The sequence below is a fragment of the Perognathus longimembris genome, unplaced genomic scaffold (genome assembly GCF_023159225.1).
Source record: "Perognathus longimembris pacificus isolate PPM17 unplaced genomic scaffold, ASM2315922v1 HiC_scaffold_5229, whole genome shotgun sequence".
Lineage (NCBI taxonomy): Eukaryota > Metazoa > Chordata > Mammalia > Rodentia > Heteromyidae > Perognathus > Perognathus longimembris.
The window spans coordinates 26,162-51,209 of record NW_025960633.1 but is presented as its reverse complement, the minus strand read 5'-3'; the positions used below and the strand labels follow the sequence as shown (position 1 = coordinate 51,209).

At 52.4% G+C, this 25,048-nt stretch overlaps 1 long non-coding RNA gene across 1 annotated transcript; it reads left to right on the top strand.

The window, feature by feature from the left end:
- Positions 1-4,520: 4,520 nt before the first annotated feature.
- Positions 4,521-24,515, top strand: LOC125345029. The gene is made up of 3 exons (XR_007209690.1): positions 4,521-4,534; positions 8,193-8,219; positions 24,449-24,515. It is a non-coding gene; the product is annotated as an uncharacterized LOC125345029 (long non-coding RNA).
- The last annotated feature ends 533 nt before the right edge of the window (positions 24,516-25,048 follow it).

Below are 25,048 nucleotides of genomic sequence, written 5' to 3'. Positions count from 1 at the left end.
GCAGGGGGCTTTCCGTTGCTGACCACGGGCCTGAGGGCCGCCGTTGTGGGGCCGGAGGGGGCGCAGGCTGCTGCCTGGCTTTGGGGATGAAACCTTCCTTCCCCACCTCCAGCAGCTCCGCCCGCACCCGCAGCCCCGGCCCCCAAGGCACCCTGTTCTAATCCTCCTCCAGCTGGGTTTCCTTGCTGGGCGCCTCCTTGGTGCGGGGCTGGCCCTGCGCTGCAAGCCCGGGGTTGGGCACCGCGGCGAGGGCGCTTCTGGGGAAGCGGGTGCAGGAGCATCTGTGTCCGGCGGCCCCTGCTCTCCTGGGCCTGGGCAGCCCGGATCCTGGCGCTCACGGCCTGCAGACGCTGCTCCCGCTCCTGGCGCAGCCGCACGAAAAGCTCCTGCCAGGACTCGCCCGGGGCCGGGGTGGCCTCCTTAAACTCCTTTCTGCAGCGGACTTGCCACAGCCTGTCTGTGCCGCCGGGTGCCACGGTCCTGCTGTGACCGTTCCCGGGACTGGGGTGCTGAGCTGCGGGAAGAGGCTCGGGCACGAGCTCGAACAGAACGCGGGGTGTCCGGGCACCACCGAGGGAACTGTGCGGGGGAAGCGCGCAGACCTCCTGGGCAGTGGAGGGAAGAAGCGGGAGGGGCCTGGGTCCCGAGTACACCGGGGTCCTCAGGGCCACTCTGTGGAAAGGGAAGGCTGCCCCTTCCTCTTCCTCCTCCTCTTCACCTTGCTCTTCCTCCTCATCTTCTCCTTCCCCTCTCGGCTCTCCCCAGGGCACAGAGTCCCCATGCGGAGGGAGTGGAAAAAGGGAAATCCGCCCCTGTCTGTGCAGCACACCTGACTCGACTGGCCCCCCGGGGAAATCCGGAGGGTCGCCCTCGGGCGGCACCGTTGGCTCCTCTCGGGCGGGATCAGGAGCTTGAACAAGAACCAGCTTGCCTGCCTGGTCTCCCTTGACCTCGCTACTCGTCGGGACCCTCTCCGGGGATTCCAGAACCACACCTGCCTCCTTCATCAGCTCTTCCCACTCAGCCCACTCCGACTGCATGGGGCCATCCTGCCTGGGCTCCCGAGCGCCATCCCGCTCGGGGTCCTGCCCCAGGAGGGCTGGCACGAGCCCTGGGTGGCGGCCCAGCAGAGCCACGGTCTCCCAGCGCAGGTCCAGCTCCTTGGCCAAGCTGCCCACCCGCTGGTGCTCCCTAAGCCCCTGAACCGTGCTCCTCACTCCCGTGGTCTCCAGGATCTCCGGCATGAAGGGTAGGATGGAGAGCAGCCTCAGGGTCTTCCGGATCTCCTCCGTGTCCCCGCTGCGGGCCAGGTGCTCCTGGAGCTGCCTGGCGGCTGCCCAAGCCCCCTCCACAACCCGGGTTCCGGGGCCACACGGCTCCTTGGCCCCGCTCTGAGAGGAAGGATCCGCACCTGCCAAGCTCCACCTCTTCCGCTTCTGCTTCCTTTCCCTGGGTTCCTGAACTTCCTCAGTGGGTGCTGGAGCGCCATCCCGCTCCTGGTCCTGGCCCATCAGCTCTGTCCAGAGTGCTGAGTTTCCACCCAGGAGAGCCAAGCTCTTCCAGCGCTTTGCCATCTCTTTGGCCAAACTGCCCACCTGCGGGTGTGCTCTGAACGCCTTCACTGTCCTTCTGACTCCCGTGGCGGCGAGGATCTCCGCCGTGATGGGCAGGACGGACAGCAGCATCAAGGACTTAAAGAGTTCCTCCTCTTCAGTGCTGGAGGCCAGGCGCTCCTGGAGCTGCCCCACGGCCCCCCACACCCACTCGTCCACCTGTGTGATGATGCCACACTGGAACACGTGTGGAGAGATGCAGGGACCACTCACCTGGGTTCCTCGATCCAATGGCTCATGAGTCCCGCAGTGAGAGAAATGATCCGGCTCATCCTCTTCCTCTTCTCCTTCCTTCTCCTCCTCTCTTTCCCCGTCCCCCTCATCCTTCCTCTTCCTCTCCTTTTCTGCCTCCCTCTCTCCCTCTCTAGGGCCATCCTGCCTGGGCTCCCAAGCGCCATCCCGCTTGGGGACCTGCCCCAGGAGCACTGGCACCAGCCCTGGGTGGCGGCCCAGCAGAGCCACGGTCTCCCAGCGCAGGTCCAGCTCCTTGGCCAAGCTGCCCACCAACTGGTGCTCCCTAAGCCCCTGAACCGTGCTCCTCACTCCTGTGGCCTCCAGGATCTCCGGCATGAAGGGCAGGACAGAGAGCAGCCTCAGGGTCTTCCGGATCTCCTCCGCGTCCCTGCTACGGGCCAGGCGCTCCTGGAGCTGCCTGGCGGCTCCCCAAGCCCCCTCCGCCGCCTGGTATCCTGGGCCCAGAGGCTCCTCGGCCCTGCTCTGAGAAGAAGGATCCGCACGTGCCAAGCTCCACCTCTTCCGCTTCTGCTTCCGTTCCCGTGATTCCAGAACTTCCTGGGTGGGCGCTGGGGCCCCATCCCGCTCCGGGCCCCGGCCCATCAGCTCTGCCTCGAGCGCTGGGTTTCCACCCAGGAGAGCCAAGGTCTTCCAGCGCTTCGCCATCTCCTTGGCCAAACTGCCCACCTGCGGGTGTGCTCTGTACGCCTTCACTGTCCTTCTGAGTCCCGTGGCGGCCAGGATCTCCGCCGTGATGGGCAGGACGGACAGCAGCCTCAGGATCTTGCGCAGTGCGTCCCCTTCGGTGCTGGAGGCCAGGCGCTCCTGGAGCTGCTCCCCGGCCCCCCACACCCAGTCCGCCGTCTGCGTCCCGACGCCACCCAGGTCCAGGTCTGCACACAGGCCCGGGCCGCTCACCTGGCTTCCCGCCTGCAGTTCCCTCGCCCCGCTGGGACAGCACTGATCCGCGGTGGATGCCTTCCACATCTCGCGCTCCTGCGCCCCGTTCCTCTCCCCCTGCCCCGGATCCTCCTCCGTGGGCTCGGGAACCACAGCCTGCTCCGCAACCTGGCTACGAGCCTCTGACGGGTGGCTCGGCACAGCGAAGATCTCCCAGCGCTCGGCCAGCTCCTTGGCCACACTGCCCACCTGCTGGTGCTTGCTCAAGGCCTCCAGCGTCCCCCTGACACCCGTGGCCGCCAGGATCTCCGGCGTCATGGGCAGGCGGGAGAGCAGCCTCAAGGAGCGGCGGAGCTCGTCCGCGTCCGTGCTGGAGCCCAGGCGCTGCTGGAGCTGCCGCACGGCCCCGCACGCCCACTCGGTCGCGCCCATGCCGATGCCCACACCGTCCACGTCCTCAGAGATGCGCGGGCCACTCACCTGGCTTCCTGGGTGCTGTAGGTCACTCGCCGTGCTCTGGGCACTCCTCCTCTGGTCGGTCGGTCGGTTGATCGGTCGGTTGGTCTGTCGCTGCTGCGAGGCAGGCCTCCGCTTCCTGCTCTTGGTCTGCTTCCTTCCGTGGTCGCCTTCCAAAGCAATCCGGCCAGCCAGCTTCCCGCCTTATATAGGCCTCTGCCTGACCCCCCCTCCTGACAGCTCCGCCTCTAAACCCCTCCCCACGGCACACGCCCTCCGTGCCCTCGGGTCCTGCCAGGGGTTCTGACCACAGGCCTGGCCTTCCACAGGGTCCTCCCCCCAACTCCACGGCCCTCTGCCTGCTCTGCCCTTCTTGTCCCGACCTCCTGGGTCCAGATAGCCCTCACCCTTCCCTTGACCTGGGGTCCCAGCCTCGGTGCCATGGCCCTCTCCACCAACCCTCACTTTGTGTCAACCCTGAGGACCATATCCTCCCTCTCTGGCCCTTCATTTCCTCCTCTCCCCATAGCCCTAGGCACACTTTTGTATTTACTCCCCAAACTCCAGGGCTGGGGACCATTTCTCCTCCGTGTATGCATGTATATATATACACACATGCGCACATATATCTAAGTATACACATATATAAATCAATATTTATGTTTGCACACATATTTTACATGTCTGTATGTTTATACAGGCTTGTGCATTATTCCTCCCATTGCTTCCCTTCTCTGGTTTCTTTGAGGGGTTGTGGGCCTGCTGGCCTTCTGGGGAACAGATTTGTTTGCTTGCTGGGTTTCAGATACAGGGTCTTAGGGGAGGTCCAGTTTGGCCTTGAGCTTGGGAACCTGCTGTCTCTGCCTCCTGTAGGCTGGGCTCACAGGTGTGGGCCCTCAGACACTGACCTCCCACCCCCTGCTGTTAGGGTGTGTTCTAATGCAGGCTTGTTCCTTCCGGGGTGGTAGTACACAGGCTTAAAATTGATTGGAAACTGAGCTCTCACAAAGGTTGTTATGGAGAGGATACTTGGCAGTATTTCCCTGAACCAAGGTGGAAGGTCTAGATATTAAACAGTGATAGTCAAGAATTGCTAGAGCCAAGGTCTCTGGGGGAAGTTCAGATTGGCCTTGAGATTAAACAGTGCCAGTTAAGAATTGCTAGAGCCAGGGTCTCTGGGGAAGGTGAGATTGGCCTTGACCAGGGGAACCTGTTGTCTCTGCCTGCCCTAGGCTGAGCCCACAGGTGTGGGCCATCAACACTGATCTTTTCCCCTTCCCTCCCAGACCCCCTAGTTAGGGTGTGTTCTGATGTTGGCTGGGTTTTCCCATGTCCTTCTTCATTGGAATAGAGTTGTATTGATTTTTTATCTTTCTCCATAGATTCTAGGGAATCTTCAGCTCCTGAGATTCAATCCTTTGCTTCAGTTAGTCGGGACTGTAGGCTAGCTACTTGATTTTGAATCTCTTTTCCTTCTGACTGGTCTTTCCTGCTGATTTCCATGTCCTTGCTCTTAGGTCCTGCATGGACTTCTTTACTTCATTAACTTCATTAACTTTTTTTTGAGTGCTGTCTCTCAAATCTTTTAGCTGGGTGACTATCTTTTCTTTTGACTCTTTTAGTTCATTTATCTTTCTATTTGTGGAGGCCATGAAATTCTCCATTAATTTTTGCTTTGAATCCTCACGCTCTAGTATAGATGAATGAAGAGATTCAAACTTTTCAGTTATAATTTTTATCAGTAGACTTTGTAGATCATTTTGAGGGTTCTCTTCTATGTCTTTGATTGACTGCTCTGCTTCCTGTTTGTTTTGAGTGGGAGATGAGACTCCATTGTTTGCCATCTTTCTTGTGTTTCTTCTGCCCATTTGGACTGGGAATGCCAATCTACAAGCACATGTGAGCACTGTTTAAGACCCAAAGCAGACCTTACCAAGCACTGTTGTATATATCGTAGAAGTTCACAATTATATACAGATACCTTGTATACCCATATATACAATTAGATTTGGTGTTCCTAAAGAATACAACTTTGATATAACAACCAATCCTGAGCCGTGTATTCAGTAGTTACTTATTTACTGTTACAACCCTATGAGTAATTTTTGATCTTATATTAAGTTCTTTTTGGATGGGTTGGCTTTGTCTTTGAAGCCCTTTGATTCACTCAGATTGAGCAGGGATACCTTCTATCCAATAACCAGGGGTCAATGGAATCTGGAGGTCCTGGAAGTAAGTCAGGAGGGTAAGTTAGAGGTAGTAAAGAGAATAGAGTAAAATGTATGGGGAGGTTGATAATTTTAGTTTAGTGTCAGTGATGCGGAAATGTGGTGACAGTAGAATCAGTAGAAAGAACAAGGTTAAAATTAGAGAAAATGGAGAATTAGCAGAAAAGAGTGGAGGTGTTATTCATAAGAAAGTAATTTTTAAAGAAAGAGAATGTGAAGAGAGAAATAAAGAAAAAATACTGGAAGACAAATGCACAAAACAGAGAAAAATCATTTAAAAATAAACGCCAGAAAATCGAACAACAACCACAAACACAAAAACTTGAAAAGAAAAAAAGAGGTAAAAATGGAAAGTTAAAACCCAACCACATTTCCAAATTGCAAAAAATTAAAAAAAAAAAAAAAAAAGGTTAAAAAATTTAACGCCTGGCTCTGAATAGGCTGTGGACTCAGCAGGGCGGGCCAACCCTGGCCTGGTTTACCCAGCTGACAGTTGCTTGCCTGGGGGAGGCTCCTCCCTTCTGGGCGGGGCGGCCTCCTGGCCAGAGATGGCTATGCAATTCAGCTCCATTTCGGGCTGGGAATTGGCTTCATCTGGGATGGGACTGTTTTTCTGTCTCGGGAAACATTTGTTTTCCCATTTGGTTGTTCATTGTGACAGCAGCTGCTCCCCGCTTTTGGTTTTAATTTAGGAATTCTGGAGGGCAGGGCACATCTGGCTGAGTTCACCTGAGTGTGTGAGCCCTGGTCTGGGCAGGGTTCATTCTCCTGGGCGGAGCTGGCTCTCACTGGTCAGTCCCTCTTGCCCTTTTCAAAGATGGCCCCTTTGTCCTCGCTTTCCCCAGGCCTGCTTTAGTTCCAGTCTGGTCTGACCCTATGCCAGTGTCAAATATGACGCTTTGTTCTGGCAGTGGGGGAAGGGCTGTCTTCCAGAAGCTGCTCTTGGGCACGTGTTAGAATGTCTTTTGTGTGTTACTCACGCTTCCTCTGCATTTCAGGCTGTCCATGCTCAGCCTGTGATTTGCTGCTGCCAGCTGGATGCATTCCTCCTGGTCGCTGCTGTGTGCTTTAGGTGCGGACGGTGTGGGGCACTGTGCAGGCACCAGCACTGGCATGGCAGCAGAATGTGGCATGGAGTTCAAATCTGTGTTTTCAGGCCAGCAAAGTCGATGTTTTCGTCCTGACCAGAATCCCTGCAATGTTATAACTTACTGGGCTGTCTTCTAACACTAAAAGTGTCTCTGGAGTGGTAAAATTGCGATGTCGGAGGGCTCTGCTGCTCCTACGCCATCTTCTGAGAAGGCCCCTGTTTGGTGTTGAGTTTGCTGTGTGTGACCCTTCAAAGCTACACAAGCACCCGTGCCTGCTAGGGCCCTAGCTCTAGGCCAGGTAGGGGCCACCTCATGGTATACTGGGGTCAGAGTGGGAACAACCAGGAAATGGTGACTGGCTGTCTACATACCTCACTACATCTCCTCATTCCTTCCTGTCTGCTCTGCTCCCCTCCCCTCTGGTGCCTTCCTGATTATTTATTGGTATTTTAAACAAATTCAGCTGAAATCATGTGCGTGCGATGGTTCTGCTGCTACTGGCGTTTCATTAAGCTTTAATGTGTGGAGTGGGGAGCAAAGAGGAAGCCTCTCTCCCCAGGGTCCTTACACAGATGTCTGGGGACTTGGAGCTTGTGGGGCATGCTGGGGTGCAGGCCCTGGAGTTTGGGAAATGATCTTTTCACAAGCTTGTGCTTCTCAGTATCCTTCCTCCTTCCTTCCTTCCTTCCCTCCTTCCTTCCTTCCTTCCTTCCTTCCTTCCTTTCTTCCTTCCTTCCTTTTTCCTTCGTCCAACCACCCTTCCTTCCTTCCTTCCCTCCTTCCTTCCTTCCTTCCTTCCTTCCTTCCTTCCTTCCTTCCTTCCTTCCTTCATTCCTTCCTTCCTTCTTTTCTTCTTCCCTTCCTTTCCTCCCTCTACCCATCTCTCACATTCGGCTACTACTGAGGCTTAAATTCAGGGCCTAGGCATTGACCAGTAGCCTTTGGCCCAAGGCGAGTGCTTTAGTACTTGAGCCACAGCTCTGCTTCGGGATTTTTATTTGTCTGTCCTATTTCTTCTTCTTTCTACTTGTCTCTTCTTTTTTGGAGAGAAGAGTCTCACAGACTTCCCAGGCTGGCACAGTCCGCTGATCTCACCCTCCTGAGTAGCTTCCATTACAAGCATGAGTTGCAGCGTCCTTTCTGTTTTTCTGTCTCCCCACAGGCAGGCCTCCTCCTGTGGGCTGGGGGCCTCTGGGCTGGGCTGGAGGAGGGGAGGTAGGCACTGGGCAGTGGCCACCACCTCCACTGACAGCAGAAGCACGTTTTTGGGGTTGCTTTCGCCACTTCCTCCCCTGCAGGTCCAAGGGAAGGATGGCAGGCTTGGAGAAGGCATGGGTCAGGGGCCACCCGTGGCTTTAGGCCATAGACCATGTTCACCAGGGTCGTTGTCTCCTCCTGGTCTGAACCAGAGCACTGTTGTTAGAGTTTTTTTAGATTCTCAAAGATTCAGAGCCCAGTGGTTTCTGTTTGCTCCAATACAAACCTGCTTCAGATTTGCAGACTTCCCAGATTGAAGAATCCTAGTTGCCGAATCATGGTGAGGTCTTTGATCTGGACCATACCACTGGACTTCCCCAGCCAGAGCCCGCTGGGGAGCTCTGCACACCCCGAGCCCTTCTGCCAGGGCCAAGACTGGGCAGGACGGGAGGCAGGGGCCGGGTTGCACCGAGGAGAGAATGGATCCCAGAGGGGAGGCGGTGGCTGCATCTGAGCCCGTGCTGCCGGATTGCTTGTGTGGTGTCCGCCGCTGCCTCCTGTCCCTCCTCACGAGGATGTTCCAGTGAGATGCCCCCATCCCACAAGACCACTGTCCATCTCACGTGCTAGAAACACGGTCCAGGCGGGTGACTGCTTATTCTGAGAGCCAGTGGTGACAGACAGCATGAATCAAAGTGCTTGATCCAAAGCAAGGCAGGGGTTGGCTCTGTCTGAATCACCCAAGGGCTCGTGGCTCAGGCTCGCTTCAGACCCAGCTCAGCCCGTCCTCAGTCCTCTGGCAGCTAGGCCATCATCTCCTCTCCCCAGCACCACCTGGGTCTCATCACTTTAGAAATGGGTGCTCTGCTGCATAAAAGCCAGTCTATGTTGCTGGAATGAAATGCATCAGTAAGCATTGCAACCCTGGCTAAGAGTGGACGCTGTCATCTGCTGGGAGGTGACGTTGGATCCAGTTCCCCCAAAACAAGGAGCATGGGAAGTATTGCCTTCCATTGCCTGGCCATACGACAGGAAAGCTTCCTCCTGGAGAGCCCAGGGGCCAGGGAGCTGCTGCGGCGGTCTGGACACGGGCTACATGCTCTCCGGGACCAGGTGCTACCATCCAGAGCTCTGGAGGTCATTGTTTCCATCCTGGGCCTCTGATTTGGGGGCCTAGGTGACCCCTTGCGATGCATGGGGCCACCTAATCCTGTGACCAAGCGGCCAGTCTGCTCCCAAGCCTCCTTTCCCTTCCAGGGTAAAGGTCACAATGATTCCTCACTCTTGGCTCCCCCTGACCAGTGCCCTGAGCATGGCTGAGCTTTTCTGTTTGTTTGTTTGTTTGTTTTTTTGGCCAGTCCTGGGCCTTGGACTCAGGGCCTGAGCACTGTCCCTGGCTTCTTCCCGCTCAAGGCTAGCACTCCGCCACCTGAGCCACAGCGCCGCTTCTGGCCGTTTTCTGTATATGTGGTGCTGGGGAATTGAACCTAGGGCCTCGTGTATCCGAGGCAGGTACTCTTGCCACTAGGCTATATCCCCAGCCCAGGGCTGAGCTTTAAACCATAGTGTGTGCTAGGGTGGGCGTGGCGCACACCTTCATCACAATCCCCTTCAAAGCCAACGTTATTTAAACAATTTCTCTTCTTTCTCTGCCATCTCCTTTGGTTGGTTGGTGGTGATTAAAATTTGCTTTCTCTGCCCATGTTTATTTTGCCGCCGAGTGTCGAAGGGGCTGGGTGTATTTTGAATGACTTTAGCTAGTTTGCCACTCTGAGCCCCCTGATGTCTTATTTATTGTTGAATTTTACAATGATCTAAATCAAAGTGAATTAAACCAGGGCTATTTTATTTTTCCGGTGTGGTTGTTGTTTTTCTAGACGGGGGCCCTAGTGGTGGTTCGCTCTACCCTGGATGTTTGGAGTCAGCCGATTTTTTGGTCTCAAAATGGCTGGAGATTCCGTCTCTCCGGAGTCTCTGGGTGAGGGTTCCGCCCTCCCTCCCCATGAAGTGCTCACGGGTGACTCAGGAGGAGCAGACAGGCCAGTCTCCTGGACTGTCTGCCTTTCAGGTCAAATGAGAACCACAATGCATGGCAGAGCAGGGTGAAATCACCAGCAAAAGCCTCAGGATGCTCCGCTGCCCTGAGCATTGTGTTGGCCAGACAGCATGTTGTACAGAGGTAGAGTCCACTCCTCACAGGTTGCTGTAACCAGCGAAGGACACACGTCAGCTTCAAAGTTGGCATGAATCACTGACTGAAAAATAAAAAATAAAAAAAGGCGAGGCACCTGTGGCTCATATAGGTAATCCTTGCTTCTCAGATGGCTGAGCTCTGAGGGTCTCCGCTTGAAATTGGCCTGGGAAGGAGAGTCCTTGAGGCCCTATCTCCACTTAACCACTAAGAAGACAGACATGGAGTGGTGTCTCAAGAATGGTAGACCACCAACCTTGAGCGAAAAAGCCAAGGAATGGAACCCAGGTCCTGAGGTCTAACACCAATATCGGCACAAATCAAAACCGATGTCCAAGATAACGTTGGTGCAAGATGTTCGCAGTGTGTGTGGCGCTTTATACTTTGCACACCACCTCCTTGGGCAGGAACTTGAATTCTCAAGTCTAGGGAATGGTGGTGAGCAGAGGGGGGATTTTGGCTTCATGTCGAGTTAATGTGGGCAGCCTGCCATGTTCCCTTGGAACCCGCTTATCGGATCTCCCTGCAGCAACAGTGTGCAATACGGGAGCAATGTGTGCAGAACCCCATATATTACAGAGCCAGGCTATGCAGGGACCTGATGAGCTGGCTGAAGCCTGTCAGAGCCTCACCTCCTTATGGGAAGAGTCAGGTGGACATAACTCCCACATGAACCCGTGTCCTGAGGATTTTAGAAATTTGCCTAGGCCATGGCTCTGCAGAGGCCTAGGAAGCCAGCAGCACTCCACGTGGTCTCTTGGTGTCTAGAATAACCTTTATTCTAGCACTTGTCTATGAAGCTCCTGTCTCCACTCCTGGGCTGAGCTTGGCTCTGTTGTGAACATCTCCCTCTCAGCCGCATGTCCCCCAGACCAGACCCAGACTTGCTACAGGTTCAACTTCCACAGATGCAACGAAAAGCCGCCACGAGGTGGCAGCACGCCACAGTCCGTTCCCCACCAGTGCATCCCAGACTGGCCAGCAGGCGGCCACCCGGTCACCCTGGTCCTGTGATTCCAGTGGCACCTGAGTCTCCACCAGAGTCCCTGGCAAAGAGTTGAACCAGGAAAGTGCCCGGGTTGGAAGTCATTCCTCTAGGATGCTCAGTCTGTCCCCTGCATACACTCAGGGTATAAACAGATTTCTCTGTGTCCATCATCAGCTTCTCCATAACCCCTTTGCTCATGCCAAGGATGAAGGAGACAGGAGCCGTGAGGACCCCTGCTGCCTGGTGATACCACTGGCAGACATGGGGCCTGGTCAGGTGACAGATGGAAATCCTGGGTCAGGATAGGAGCCGCTGGGAGGTGAGGTGGGCAAGACTTGAGAAGTGAGGACTGGGTCCTGTGTTCTAGGTGACGGGTATAAAACTCTGTCCATCAGGGCACGGACACAAGGGAACTCCTAGCTATGCTTCAGGATAAGTCTGCACTTGAGCCCTACTGGCTGGTAGAGCCTGCTCAGTTCAGGGCTGAAGTCTTGTAAGCCTAAGCAGCTGTGCAGAGTACCTGGTGATGGTGACCACCAGGGGGTGCTAGGAACCCCACCCCCACACGCTCAGGTGCGAGACCAGTATATAAAAGGACTTTGCCAACATTGCATTTCTTTTTTTAATCTTTATTGTCAAAGCGTGATACAGAGGGGTAACAGATTCATAGGATAGGCAGATAGTACATTTCTTGTTCTACTTGTTACCTCCTCCCTAATTTGCCCCTCCCCCTCTCCCTCTCCCTGTCCCCCAAGAGTTGTGCAGTTGGTTTACACCAAATGGTTTCTAAGTGTTGCATTTTGAATGGTTTTCCTTTTCTTCTTGGTCTCTTGAGTTTGGTATTCCCTCTACCTTCCGCTGGTCTAATACGCATATCACACATTATCCAGGGTACTCGTATGTAGTACAGTTGTCGCGAGGGTACAGCCTCAGGAAGGGACTGCAAGAGAAACAAAACTAGATAAGCCACTCAGTCAAACAAACAGACAAGGAAAAAGAGAAAAAAAGTGTATTACGAGTTCACATGGCGTTTTGAGACTAATTTCAGCAGAGGTAAAACTCTTCTTTCCATAGCGTGGGGTTCATTTCACTTCCTATTGTCTTATGTGGTCCTATGGGTATAGATATTGGGTATTCTGGTCTTCAATCATGACAGGCCTATTCCTGTACTAGCCAATCCCCATGAGGGACACCATAGGATTTATGTTTCTTTGGGTCTGGGTCACTTAATTTAGAATGATTTTTTCCAAGTGCTCCCATTTCCTTACAAACGGTGCAGTGTCATTCCTTCTGATAGAGGCATGGAATTCCATTATGTATATGTACCAGATTTTCCGGATCCACTCGTCTACTGAGTGGCATCTAGGTTGATTCCATGTTTTAGCGATGACGAGTTGTGCTGTGATGACCATACTTGCCACCAAATCCACTGCAGTTCTTACAAGCCCAACGCCTTCTATCCAGATAAGTCTGTATCTCTGCCATTCAGCACAATAAACACGTGGAGAGAAAAGTTGTGGACCCAACTGGAGAAGTTCCAAATAGCAAGCCAGTGTGGTGGGCCACCTTGCTCTCTGGCCTCTCTGGTAATACCGTGTGGCACACGGCTTTTTGCCAGACGTGAGGGTTTCTCCTGGGCTTCTATTTGCATCTCGTCTCCAGGATGCTCCTGACCCAAGGAGGAGTCTTGGCCTCCCTGAAGCTTATGGTCTAAATCTGTAAAATGGTATTGAGTGACATGGTACTTATTGAGCAAATTCTACAATGGGAAGAGGATTCGAATAACAGCTGAACTATCCACACAAACTTACCACGTACGAAGTGAGTGGAAAATCACCATCCAAGTACTTCAGGCTAAAAATATGCAACCTCGGATCAAATATCCAGCGAAATTGGAGTTCACATGTGAAGGGAAAACCAGATCTTTTCACACCAAAGAGGAGCTAAAGGAGTCTGTGAATAAAAAACCAGCACTACAGCGAATTCTAAGAGGGGAGCCCCACCCAACAGAGATCGTACAAGACACACAGTCAGAAACAGAAAGAAAATACAATAGTCAAAGTCCAATAGAAACAACAGCTCACTAAAGACAAGAAAAAGAAAAAAAGAGGAAAAAACAGCCCAACAAGAAAATTGAAGGAGAAAGAACACCCTTATCCTTGATCTCTTTAAATATAAATGGTTTAAACTCTCCTATAGAGAGGAGCAGACTGACAGGATGGATCCCCAAACAAAAAGTTGACATCGCTGCCTACAAGAGACCCACCTTACAGCAAGAGAAAAAAACAGGTTCCGAATGAAAGCATGGAGCAAGATCTACCAAGCAAACGCACCTACCAAACCGGCAGGTGTAGCCATTCTGATCTCAGACAAGCTGGACTTTTCATTAAAATCAAGTCAAAAAGACAAAGAAGGACACTACATATTAATACAAGGAAAAATCCAGAATCAAGACATCACGGTGATAAATGTATACTCACCGAACAAAAGAGGCCCGACATATGTCAAGCAAATTCTCACAGAATTACAGAACAAGATAGACGCAAACACAATCATAGTGGGTGACCTTAATACCCCACTCTCTCCAAGACAGATCCAACACCCAGAGGATTAGCATGGAAACTGAGGACCTAAGTAACACCATATCCCAAATGGATCTGACAGACCAATACAGAATCTTCCACCCTACAGAGACCCAATACACCTTCTTTTCAGGAGGCCATGGATCATATTCCAAAATAGACCACGTCATAGCCCACACAAAGGACCTCAGCAAATACAAAAGTATAGACGTCATCCCATGTATTATATCTGATCACAGTGGATTAAAGGTAACCCTCAACAACAAAGGATACCACAGAGGCTATACACACTCTTGGAGGCTATACCCACACTGCTATCCAACACTTGGGCCACAGACCAAATTAAAGATGAAATCAACGAATTCATAAGCCACAATGACAATGAAAACACATCACAAAGAAACCTATGGGACACAGCTAAGGCAGTACTGAGGGGCAAGATCATTGCCCTCAGCACTCACATTAAAAGAATGGAAGCAGAGCAGGTGAATAACCTCACGATGAAACTAAAACAACTGGAGAAACATGAAATGACAGAATCTAAACGACTAGGAGGGGAGAGATCACAAAGATTAAAGAAGAGATAAATCTGATTGAATATAGAAAGACCATTCAACAAATAAGACTAAAAGCTGGTTCTTTGAAAAAATAAACAAAATTGACAGACCCCCACAACACTTACAAAAACAAGAAGAGACTCATATACGTAAAATCAAAGACTCCACTGGAAAAATTACAACAAGTACACACGATATTCAAACAATCATAAGGAGCTATTTCCAAAAGCTCTACTCAGCAAAAAACAATAATTTTACAGACATGGATTAATTCTTAGAGAAGTACAAACTGCCCAAACTGAACCAAGAAGAAATAAATCAACTAAATAAACCAATAACTTACAGTGAGATACAGGAGGTAATCAAGAACCTCCCAGCAAAGAAAAGCCCAGGCCCAGATGGATTCACCAACGAATTCTTCAAAACCTTTAGTGAGGAGCTAATACCAATACTCCTCAAAGTCTTCCGTGAAATCGAAACAGAGGGAGAAATCCCAAACTCATTCTACGAAGCTAATATCATACTCATTCCCAAACCAGGCAAAGACCCAACAAAAAAAGACAAGTACAGACCAATATCACTAATGAACACAGACGCAAAGTTCCTCAATAAAATATTAGCTAACAGGATCCAGAAACTGATCACGAAAATCATACATCATGACCGAATAGGCTTCATCCCACAGTCACAAGGATGGGTCAACATCCGTAAATCAATCAACGTAATTCACCACAAAAACAGATCTAAAATTAAGAATTACATTGTTATCTTAGTCGATGCCCAAAAAGCCTTTGAAAAAATACAACATCCATACCTATTAAAAGCTTTGGAGAGAACAGGAATAGATGGAACATTCCTCAAAACAATAAAAGCCATATACAACAGACCAACTGCTAATATCATATTAAATGGAGAGAAACTTAAATCATTCCCCCTAAACTCAGGAACAAGACAAGGATGCACACTTCTTTTCAACATAGTGCTGGAATCCCTAGCCATAGCAATAATGCAAGAGGAGGACATCAAACGGATCCACATCGGCAAGGAAGAAATCAAGTTATCCCTATTCGCAGACGACATGATCTTCTATCTGAAGGACCCAAAAAACTCAGTCCCCAAACTCCTTCACCTATTAAACCAATTTGGCAAATAACAGGATACAAAATCAATCCACAAAAGTCAGCAGCTTTTCTGTACACCAGCAATATACAAACAGAAAAGGAAATTATGGAAACATTTCTATTTACAATAGTCAAAAAAAGAATAAAGTACCTAGGGATCAACTTAACCAAGGATGTGACAGACCTATTTAATGAAAACTATAAAAATCTAATAAAGGAAATCAAAGAAGACACAAGGAGATGGAAAGACCTCCTATGCTCATGGAAGGCAGAATCAATATAGTGAAAATGGCCATATTGCCCAAAGTGTTATACAAATTCAATGCAATCCCCATCAAGATCCCAGCTACATTCTTCACTGAAATAGAGAAAGCAACCCATAAGTTCATATGGAACAGCAAAAAACCTAGAATAGCCAAAGCAATTCTAGGCAAAAAAAAAGCAGGGCAGGAGGTATCACAATACCACACTTCAAGCTCTACTACAAGGCCATCATAACAAAAACAGCATGGTATTGGTATAAAAACAGATCGGAAGACCAATGGATTAGAATTGAAGATCCAGAAATAAAACCACACTCTTACAGTCAGCTGATATTCGACAAAGGAGCTAAGGACATACAATGGAATAAACATCACCTCTTCAACTACTGGTGCTGGGAGAACTGGGCAGCCATATGCAGAAAACTCAAAGTAGACTCAAGCCTATCACCATGCACCAAGATCAACTCAAAATGGATCAACGACCTCAATATCAGACCTGAATCCTTGAAACTAATGAAGGACAGAGTAGGAAAGACGCTAGAACTTATAGGCACAGGAAGGAACTTCCTGAATAAAGTCCCAGGGGCACAACCAATAGGGGAAAGACTTGACAAATGGAACTACTACAAATGAAAAAGTTTCTGCACAGATAAGGACATAGCCACCAAAATAGACAGACAACCAACGATATGGGAAACGATATTTACCAGCAGAGCAACAGACAAAGGCCTGATATCTGTCATCTACAGAGAACTCAAAATCTAAGCCCCTCCAAGCCCAATAAACCTATTAGGAAATGGGCAAAGGAGGTAAAGAGAGACCTCACAAGAGAAGCTATAAAAATGGCAAAGAAACACATGAGGAAATGCTCAACATCCCTGCTAGTAAAGGAAATGCAAAGAAAAACAACCCTGAGATACCACCTCACCCTAATTAGAATGGCCTATACTCTGAACTCAGGCAACAACAAATGCTGGAGGGGGTGCGGGGAAAGAGGAACCCTTCTCCATTGTTGGTGGGAGTGCAAATTAGTACAACCACTTTGGAGAACAGTATGGAGGTTTCTCAAAAGCTCAATATAGACCTACTCTATGACCCAGACATACCACCCCTAGGCATCTATCCTAAACAGCAAACCCCAAGATATCAAAAAGACATTTGTACTTCCATGTTTATCGTGGCACAATTCACAATAGCCAAAATATGGAAACAAAACAGATGCCCCTCCACCGATGAATGGATCCAAAAAATATGGTACTTACACACAATGGAATACTACATAGCGATTAGGAATGGTGAAATATTGTTATTCGCATGGAAATGGTCAGAACTGGAACAAATAATGTTGAGCGAGACAAGCCTAGAACACAGAAAACAAAGGGGCATGATCTCCCTGATATATGACTGTTAACAAAGGGAGACGGAGAGACAGTAGAGACCAAGTCTGTGAAACCAAAAACTGCTTGTCAAATAGTGTTCCCCACAGGATTGGGGCAGCGACCCAACAGCATGTAACTAAAACCAAACAATTACTCAACATATAAAGGTCAAAAATTGACCTCTCAGGGGAATACAATAGCTCAAAAGCTAAGTATTTACGTTCCTATAAGACTACTGTCGACATGTGGTCATGAAAAAACATGCATTCTAAAGCAACACCCAAAACAGGAGGAAAAGAGAACTATTATCCCACCAGTGTTTTCTTCAGCTTCAATACCATCATCATTCTTTTATCTACTCCAGACAGAAGCGGAAGTGCACCTACACTGAACCACAAATGGACTGCAGTGAATAATACACCATTTAGAGGGGATGAGAGAAACAGCATTGTGTGCTACGTGTACTCCCTGCAAGTACACAATAGGGTGTGTATGCAGGTCATAGATGAGGCCTGGTATTTATTGTTTTTATCATGAATGTGGAAATGAAATTCCAAGGTAATGTCCAGATTTCTTTTTCCTACAGGTAGACAAACTGATTGAGAATAAGATGAAGAGAAGATTTGGCATTTCTCGGGGAAATTCCAAAGGTATTCCGAAGGTGAACTGAGATCTAGGGTGATGCAAAGACATAATACTAAACACATGAAGGTACAAAGAAGGCTCAGAAGACTGACAGCAAAGGAAGAAAATATAACACTTTTGGCAGACTTGAGACAAGACTATTTGGGGAATTATCACAGAACTAATAAAGCGATGATGATATTAATAACAGAAATACCTGCACAGTGTGAAAATATCAGCCTAGTAAGCCATTAAATTCATAAGAGAAGGCAAGGGAAAGAAATAAGAAGTAGCACGTGTGGAAATGTCTTAAGAAACCAAAACTAGAAAAGTTATCAAAACAGTGAGTAGAGTTGGGTAGATGAAGGGCTTACAATTGAGTGGAAAGTGAGCTCTCAGAAAGGTTGCTCTGGAGAGGCTACATGGCAGAATATCCCTGAACCAAGGTGGAAGGTCTAGATATTAAACAGCCCCAGTGAAGAATTGCTTGAGCCAGGGTATCCGCGGGTAGGTCGGATGAGGCTTGAGCCAAAGAACCTGGTGTCTCTTTCTTGAGGAGGTTGAGCCCACAGGTGTGGCCCATCAACAATGATCTCCTCCTCCCCCTTCTGTGGCCCCTCCCCCCAGATAGGGTGTATTACGGTGCAGGCTGGTTCTTTCCCATGTCCTTCTTCACTGGAGAAGAGTTGGCACATACCGGCTTGGGTCATTGTTTAGGGAGTCGCTGATCTCCGATGCACCAGTTCAGCTGATGGCAGTGCTCTGTGTTTTCTCCAGATAAATACATGAAATATGTGTGTGTGTGTGTGTGTGTGTGTGTGTGTAACCATATATGTGTGTGTGTTTATAGTCATAAACATATGTGTACTTATATTTATGTACGCACATATTCCTGTATATTTACCCTTCTGCAGCCCTGCCTGACAATTTATCTAACATCCAAGTCTGTAGATTGTTATTGAAGAGAAAAATGCCCCTTCATCAGAGTAGTGCATTTAGTAATGGAGATAGCATTGTAAATGCCATCCAAGTGGAGCTCAGTATGGAGGGGCACTCATGCGTTGTTAGGCCCCCGGGGGGAAGGTTAGAGGGGACTCACTGTGAGCCCGTGTCCCCGAGAGGCCCTGGAGAGCCGGCAGGCAGGGTCCCTGGGACAGCCCACCGGTGCTGCAGGCCTCCGGGGTCACCGCCCCGGGAACCTGCTCTTGCATCTCAGGTAATCGCGGAGGGTGTTGGCCATGAGCCGGGCAGTTCTCTTAGCAGGGGGCTTTCCGGTGCTGACCACGGGCCTGAGGGCCGCCGTTGTGGGGCCGGAGGGGGCGCAGGCTGCTGCCTGGCTTTGGGGATGAAACCTTCCTTCCCCACCTCCAGCAGCTCCGCCCGCACCCGCAGCCCCGGCCCCCAAGGCACCCTGTTCTAATCCTCCTCCAGCTGGGTTTCCTTGCTGGGCGCCTCCTTGGTGCGGGGCTGGCCCTGCGCTGCAAGCCCGGGGTTGGGCACCGCGGCGAGGGCGCTTCTGGGGAAGCGGGTGCAGGAGCATCTGTGTCCGGCGGCCCCTGCTCTCCTGGGCCTGGGCAGCCCGGATCCTGGCGCTCACGGCCTGCAGACGCTGCTCCCGCTCCTGGCGCAGCCGCACGAAAAGCTCCTGCCAGGACTCGCCCGGGGCCGGGGTGGCCTCCTTAAACTCCTTTCTGCAGCGGACTTGCCACAGCCTGTCTGTGCCGCCGGGTGCCACGGTCCTGCTGTGACCGTTCCCGGGACTGGGGTGCTGAGCTGCGGGAAGAGGCTCGGGCACGAGCTCGAACAGAACGCGGGGTGTCCGGGCACCACCGAGGGAACTGTGCGGGGGAAGCGCGCAGACCTCCTGGGCAGTGGAGGGAAGAAGCGGGAGGGGCCTGGGTCCCGAGTACACCGGGGTCCTCAGGGCCACTCTGTGGAAAGGGAAGGCTGCCCCTTCCTCTTCCTCCTCCTCTTCACCTTGCTCTTCCTCCTCATCTTCTCCTTCCCCTCTCGGCTCTCCCCAGGGCACAGAGTCCCCATGCGGAGGGAGTGGAAAAAGGGAAATCCGCCCCTGTCTGTGCAGCACACCTGACTCGACTGGCCCCCCGGGGAAATCCGGAGGGTCGCCCTCGGGCGGCACCGTTGGCTCCTCTCGGGCGGGATCAGGAGCTTGAACAAGAACCAGCTTGCCTGCCTGGTCTCCCTTGACCTCGCTACTCGTCGGGACCCTCTCCGGGGATTCCAGAACCACACCTGCCTCCTTCATCAGCTCTTCCCACTCAGCCCACTCCGACTGCATGGGGCCATCCTGCCTGGGCTCCCGAGCGCCATCCCGCTCGGGGTCCTGCCCCAGGAGGGCTGGCACGAGCCCTGGGTGGCGGCCCAGCAGAGCCACGGTCTCCCAGCGCAGGTCCAGCTCCTTGGCCAAGCTGCCCACCCGCTGGTGCTCCCTAAGCCCCTGAACCGTGCTCCTCACTCCCGTGGTCTCCAGGATCTCCGGCATGAAGGGTAGGATGGAGAGCAGCCTCAGGGTCTTCCGGATCTCCTCCGTGTCCCCGCTGCGGGCCAGGTGCTCCTGGAGCTGCCTGGCGGCTGCCCAAGCCCCCTCCACAACCCGGGTTCCGGGGCCACACGGCTCCTTGGCCCCGCTCTGAGAGGAAGGATCCGCACCTGCCAAGCTCCACCTCTTCCGCTTCTGCTTCCTTTCCCTGGGTTCCTGAACTTCCTCAGTGGGTGCTGGAGCGCCATCCCGCTCCTGGTCCTGGCCCATCAGCTCTGTCCAGAGTGCTGAGTTTCCACCCAGGAGAGCCAAGCTCTTCCAGCGCTTTGCCATCTCTTTGGCCAAACTGCCCACCTGCGGGTGTGCTCTGAACGCCTTCACTGTCCTTCTGACTCCCGTGGCGGCGAGGATCTCCGCCGTGATGGGCAGGACGGACAGCAGCATCAAGGACTTAAAGAGTTCCTCCTCTTCAGTGCTGGAGGCCAGGCGCTCCTGGAGCTGCCCCACGGCCCCCCACACCCACTCGTCCACCTGTGTGATGATGCCACACTGGAACACGTGTGGAGAGATGCAGGGACCACTCACCTGGGTTCCTCGATCCAATGGCTCATGAGTCCCGCAGTGAGAGAAATGATCCGGCTCATCCTCTTCCTCTTCTCCTTCGTTCTCCTCCTCTCTTTCCCCGTCCCCCTCATCCTTCCTCTTCCTCTCCTTTTCTGCCTCCCTCTCTCCCTCTCTAGGGCCATCCTGCCTGGGCTCCCAAGCGCCATCCCGCTTGGGGACCTGCCCCAGGAGCACTGGCACCAGCCCTGGGTGGCGGCCCAGCAGAGCCACGGTCTCCCAGCGCAGGTCCAGCTCCTTGGCCAAGCTGCCCACCAACTGGTGCTCCCTAAGCCCCTGAACCGTGCTCCTCACTCCTGTGGCCTCCAGGATCTCCGGCATGAAGGGCAGGACAGAGAGCAGCCTCAGGGTCTTCCGGATCTCCTCCGCGTCCCTGCTACGGGCCAGGCGCTCCTGGAGCTGCCTGGCGGCTCCCCAAGCCCCCTCCGCCGCCTGGTATCCTGGGCCCAGAGGCTCCTCGGCCCTGCTCTGAGAAGAAGGATCCGCACCTGCCAAGCTCCACCTCTTCCGCTTCTGCTTCCGTTCCCGTGATTCCAGAACTTCCTGGGTGGGCGCTGGGGCCCCATCCCGCTCCGGGCCCCGGCCCATCAGCTCTGCCTCGAGCGCTGGGTTTCCACCCAGGAGAGCCAAGGTCTTCCAGCGCTTCGCCATCTCCTTGGCCAAACTGCCCACCTGCGGGTGTGCTCTGTACGCCTTCACTGTCCTTCTGAGTCCCGTGGCGGCCAGGATCTCCGCCGTGATGGGCAGGACGGACAGCAGCCTCAGGATCTTGCGCAGTGCGTCCCCTTCGGTGCTGGAGGCCAGGCGCTCCTGGAGCTGCTCCCCGGCCCCCCACACCCAGTCCGCCGTCTGCGTCCCGACGCCACCCAGGTCCAGGTCTGCACACAGGCCCGGGCCGCTCACCTGGCTTCCCGCCTGCAGTTCCCTCGCCCCGCTGGGACAGCACTGATCCGCGGTGGATGCCTTCCACATCTCGCGCTCCTGCGCCCCGTTCCTCTCCCCCTGCCCCGGATCCTCCTCCGTGGGCTCGGGAACCACAGCCTGCTCCGCGACCTGGCTACGAGCCTCTGACGGGTGGCTCGGCACAGCCAAGATCTCCCAGCGCTCGGCCAGCTCCTTGGCCACACTGCCCACCTGCTGGTGCTTGCTCAAGGCCTCCAGCGTCCCCCTGACACCCGTGGCCGCCAGGATCTCCGGCGTCATGGGCAGGCGGGAGAGCAGCCTCAAGGAGCGGCGGAGCTCGTCCGCGTCCGTGCTGGAGCCCAGGCGCTGCTGGAGCTGCCGCACGGCCCCGCACGCCCACTCGGTCGCGCCCATGCCGATGCCCACACCGTCCACGTCCTCAGAGATGCGCGGGCCACTCACCTGGCTTCCTGGGTGCTGTAGGTCACTCGCCGTGCTCTGGGCACTCCTCCTCTGGTCGGTCGGTCGGTTGATCGGTCGGTTGGTGTGTCGCTGCTGCGAGGCTGGCCTCCGCTTCCTGCTCTTGGTCTGCTTCCTTCCGTGGTCGCCTTCCAAAGCAATCCGGCCGGCCAGCTTCCCGCCTTATATAGGCCTCTGCCTGACCCCCCCTCCTGACAGCTCCGCCTCTAAACCCCTCCCCACGGCACACGCCCTCCGTGCCCTCGGGTCCTGCCAGGGGTTCTGACCACAGGCCTGGCCTTCCACAGGGTCCTCCCCCCAACTCCACGGCCCTCTGCCTGCTCTGCCCTTCTTGTCCCGACCTCCTGGGTCCAGATAGCCCTCACCCTTCCCTTGACCTGGGGTCCCAGCCTCGGTGCCATGGCCCTCTCCACCAACCCTCACTTTGTGTCAACCCTGAGGACCATATCCTCCCTCTCTGGCCCTTCATTTCCTCCTCTCCCCATAGCCCTAGGCACACTTTTGTATTTACTCCCCAAACTCCAGGGCTGGGGACCATTTCTCCTCCGTGTATGCATGTATATATATACACACATGCGCACATATATCTAAGTATACACATATATAAATCAATATTTATGTTTGCACACATATTTTACATGTCTGTATGTTTATACAGGCGTGTGCATTATTCCTCCCTTTCCTTCCCTTCTCTGGTTTCTTTGAGGGGTTGTGGGCCTGCTGGCCTTCTGGGGAACAGATTTGTTTGCTTGCTGGGTTTCAGATACAGGGTCTTAGGGGAGGTCCAGTTTGGCCTTGAGCTTGGGAACCTGCTGTCTCTGCCTCCTGTAGGCTGGGCTCACAGGTGTGGGCCCTCAGACACTGACCTCCCACCCCCTGCTGTTAGGGTGTGTTCTAATGCAGGCTTGTTCCTTCCGGGGTGGTAGTACACAGGCTGGGTGGATGGGTTGTAATTCCCCAATGTGGTTCTGCATTGTCCTCCATCCTGTCATGTGTGGGCACTTCTTGAGTTTGGATCATTGTTTAGGGAATCTCTGATCATATATGCCACTATCCAACATAGAAAAATTGTTAGGTATGTGAGTAAAAAGCTTTTTGAGGCAATTGCAAAAGGAGTTTCTTTCCAGGTTTTATAGAAAAGCTATTGATTTCTGAGGGTTTATTTTGTATGCTGCTACATTGCCAAAGGTTTGGATCAGCTCAAGTAACTTGGGCTTAGACTCTATGGGGTTCTTCTTGTAGTTTTTTTTTTTTTTTTAAACTACCGGACATGCTTAATTAAATAACTTCCCTTTAGTGTACTATTATCATATATATGAAAGTGATAGTGCTACTTAATATTTTTTTTAATTTTTATTATCAAACTGATGTACAGAAATATTACAGTTTAATATTTATTAAGATACCATTTTAAGTAACCAAATTCTCTTTTTGAATTAATTTAGATGAATGTTATATGCACACTTTAATCAGGGAATTCAAGAGACCTGGAAACAAGTTATCAGGAGACAGGAAGACTCGGATAGTACTCATCATCATCCTGTTTCTTGTTTTAAACATATACAGAAAAGCACAGAAATGTCATTTAAACAGAAGAGTATATTGGGAACCCTTGTACTTTGTAACAATCGAAGCAAATATCCCCTGGCTAAGACATGGAGTACCTTCAGTATCTTTAAATCCCCTCACCTGTAAGTATCCATTCAGACAAACTGTTCAAATCCTTCTCATTTTCTTTGTGAATCTTAAAACCTTTGGCTCAAGGCGAGTGCTTTACTATTTGAGCCACAGATCTGCTTCTGGCTTTTTAGTTGTCTCTTCTATGTCTTCTTCTTTTGATTTGTCTCTTCTTTTTGGAGATAAGAGTCTCCCAGACTACCCAGGCTGGCTTTGAACCACAGTCCGCAGCTCTCAGCCTCCTGAATAGCTTCGGTTACAGGCATGGGTGGTGGCGTCCTTTCTGTTTGTCTGTCTCCTCACAGGCAGGCCTCCTCCTGTGGGTGGGTGCCTCGGGGTTGGGCCAGAGGAGGGGGAGGTAGGCACTGGGCAGTGGCCACCACCTCCAGTGACAGCAAAAGGACTTATTGATGGGGTTGCTTTCGCCACTTCGCCCCTTGCAGGCCCCAAGGAAGGATGGTGGGCTTGGAGGAGGCCTGGGTCAGGGGCCCAGCATGGCTTCAGCCCATAGACCATGTTCATCAGCATGGTTGGCTCCTCCTGAGTCTGAACCGGAGTCCTGTTGTTAGAGCTTTTTTTTAGATTCTCAAAGATTCAGAGCCCAGTGGTTTCTGTTTGCTCCAATACAAACCTGCTTCAGCTTTGCAGTCTTCCCAGACTGAAGACTCCTAGCTGCCGAATCATGGTGAGGTCTTTGATCTGGACCATACCTCTGGTCTTCCATGGCGAGACTCCGGCTGGAGAGCTCTGCTTGTCCCTAGCCCTTCAGGCAGGGCTGAGTCTGGGAGGGGAGGGCAGCAGGGGCCTGGTTGCACTGAGGAGGGAATGGATCCCAGAAGGTAGGCAGTGGCTGCATCTGAGCCCATGCTGCCCGGATTGCTTGTGTGGTGTCCGCCGCTGCCTCCTGTCCCTCTTCATGAGGATGTTCCAGTGAGATACCCCCAGCCCACAAGCCCACTGTCCATCTCACACAGTAGAAACAGGGTCCAGGCGGGCGACAGCTTGTTCTGAGACCCAGTGGTGATAGACAGCATGAATTAAAGCGCTTGATCCAAAGCAGGGCAGGGCTCTTTCTGAATCACCCAGGGGCTCATGGCTCAGGCTCTCCCCGGACCCAGCTCAGCCCTTCCACAGTCCTTTGGCAGCTAGGCCATCATCTCCTCTTCCAAGCACCACTTGGGTCTCATCCCAGTAGCAACGGGTGCTCTGCTCCATAAAAGCCAGTCTGTGTGGCCGGAATGAAATGCATCAGTAAGCGTTGCATCCCTGCCTGTGAGGGGACCCTCTCATCTGCTGGGAGGTGACGTTGGATCCAGGTCCCCCGAAACAAGGAGCATGGTATCTAGCTCCTTCTGTCGCCTGTCCACAGGATGGGAAAGCTTCTTCTGGAGGAGCCCAGGGGCCAGGGAGCAGCTGCGGAGGGCTGGACGCTGGCTACGTGCT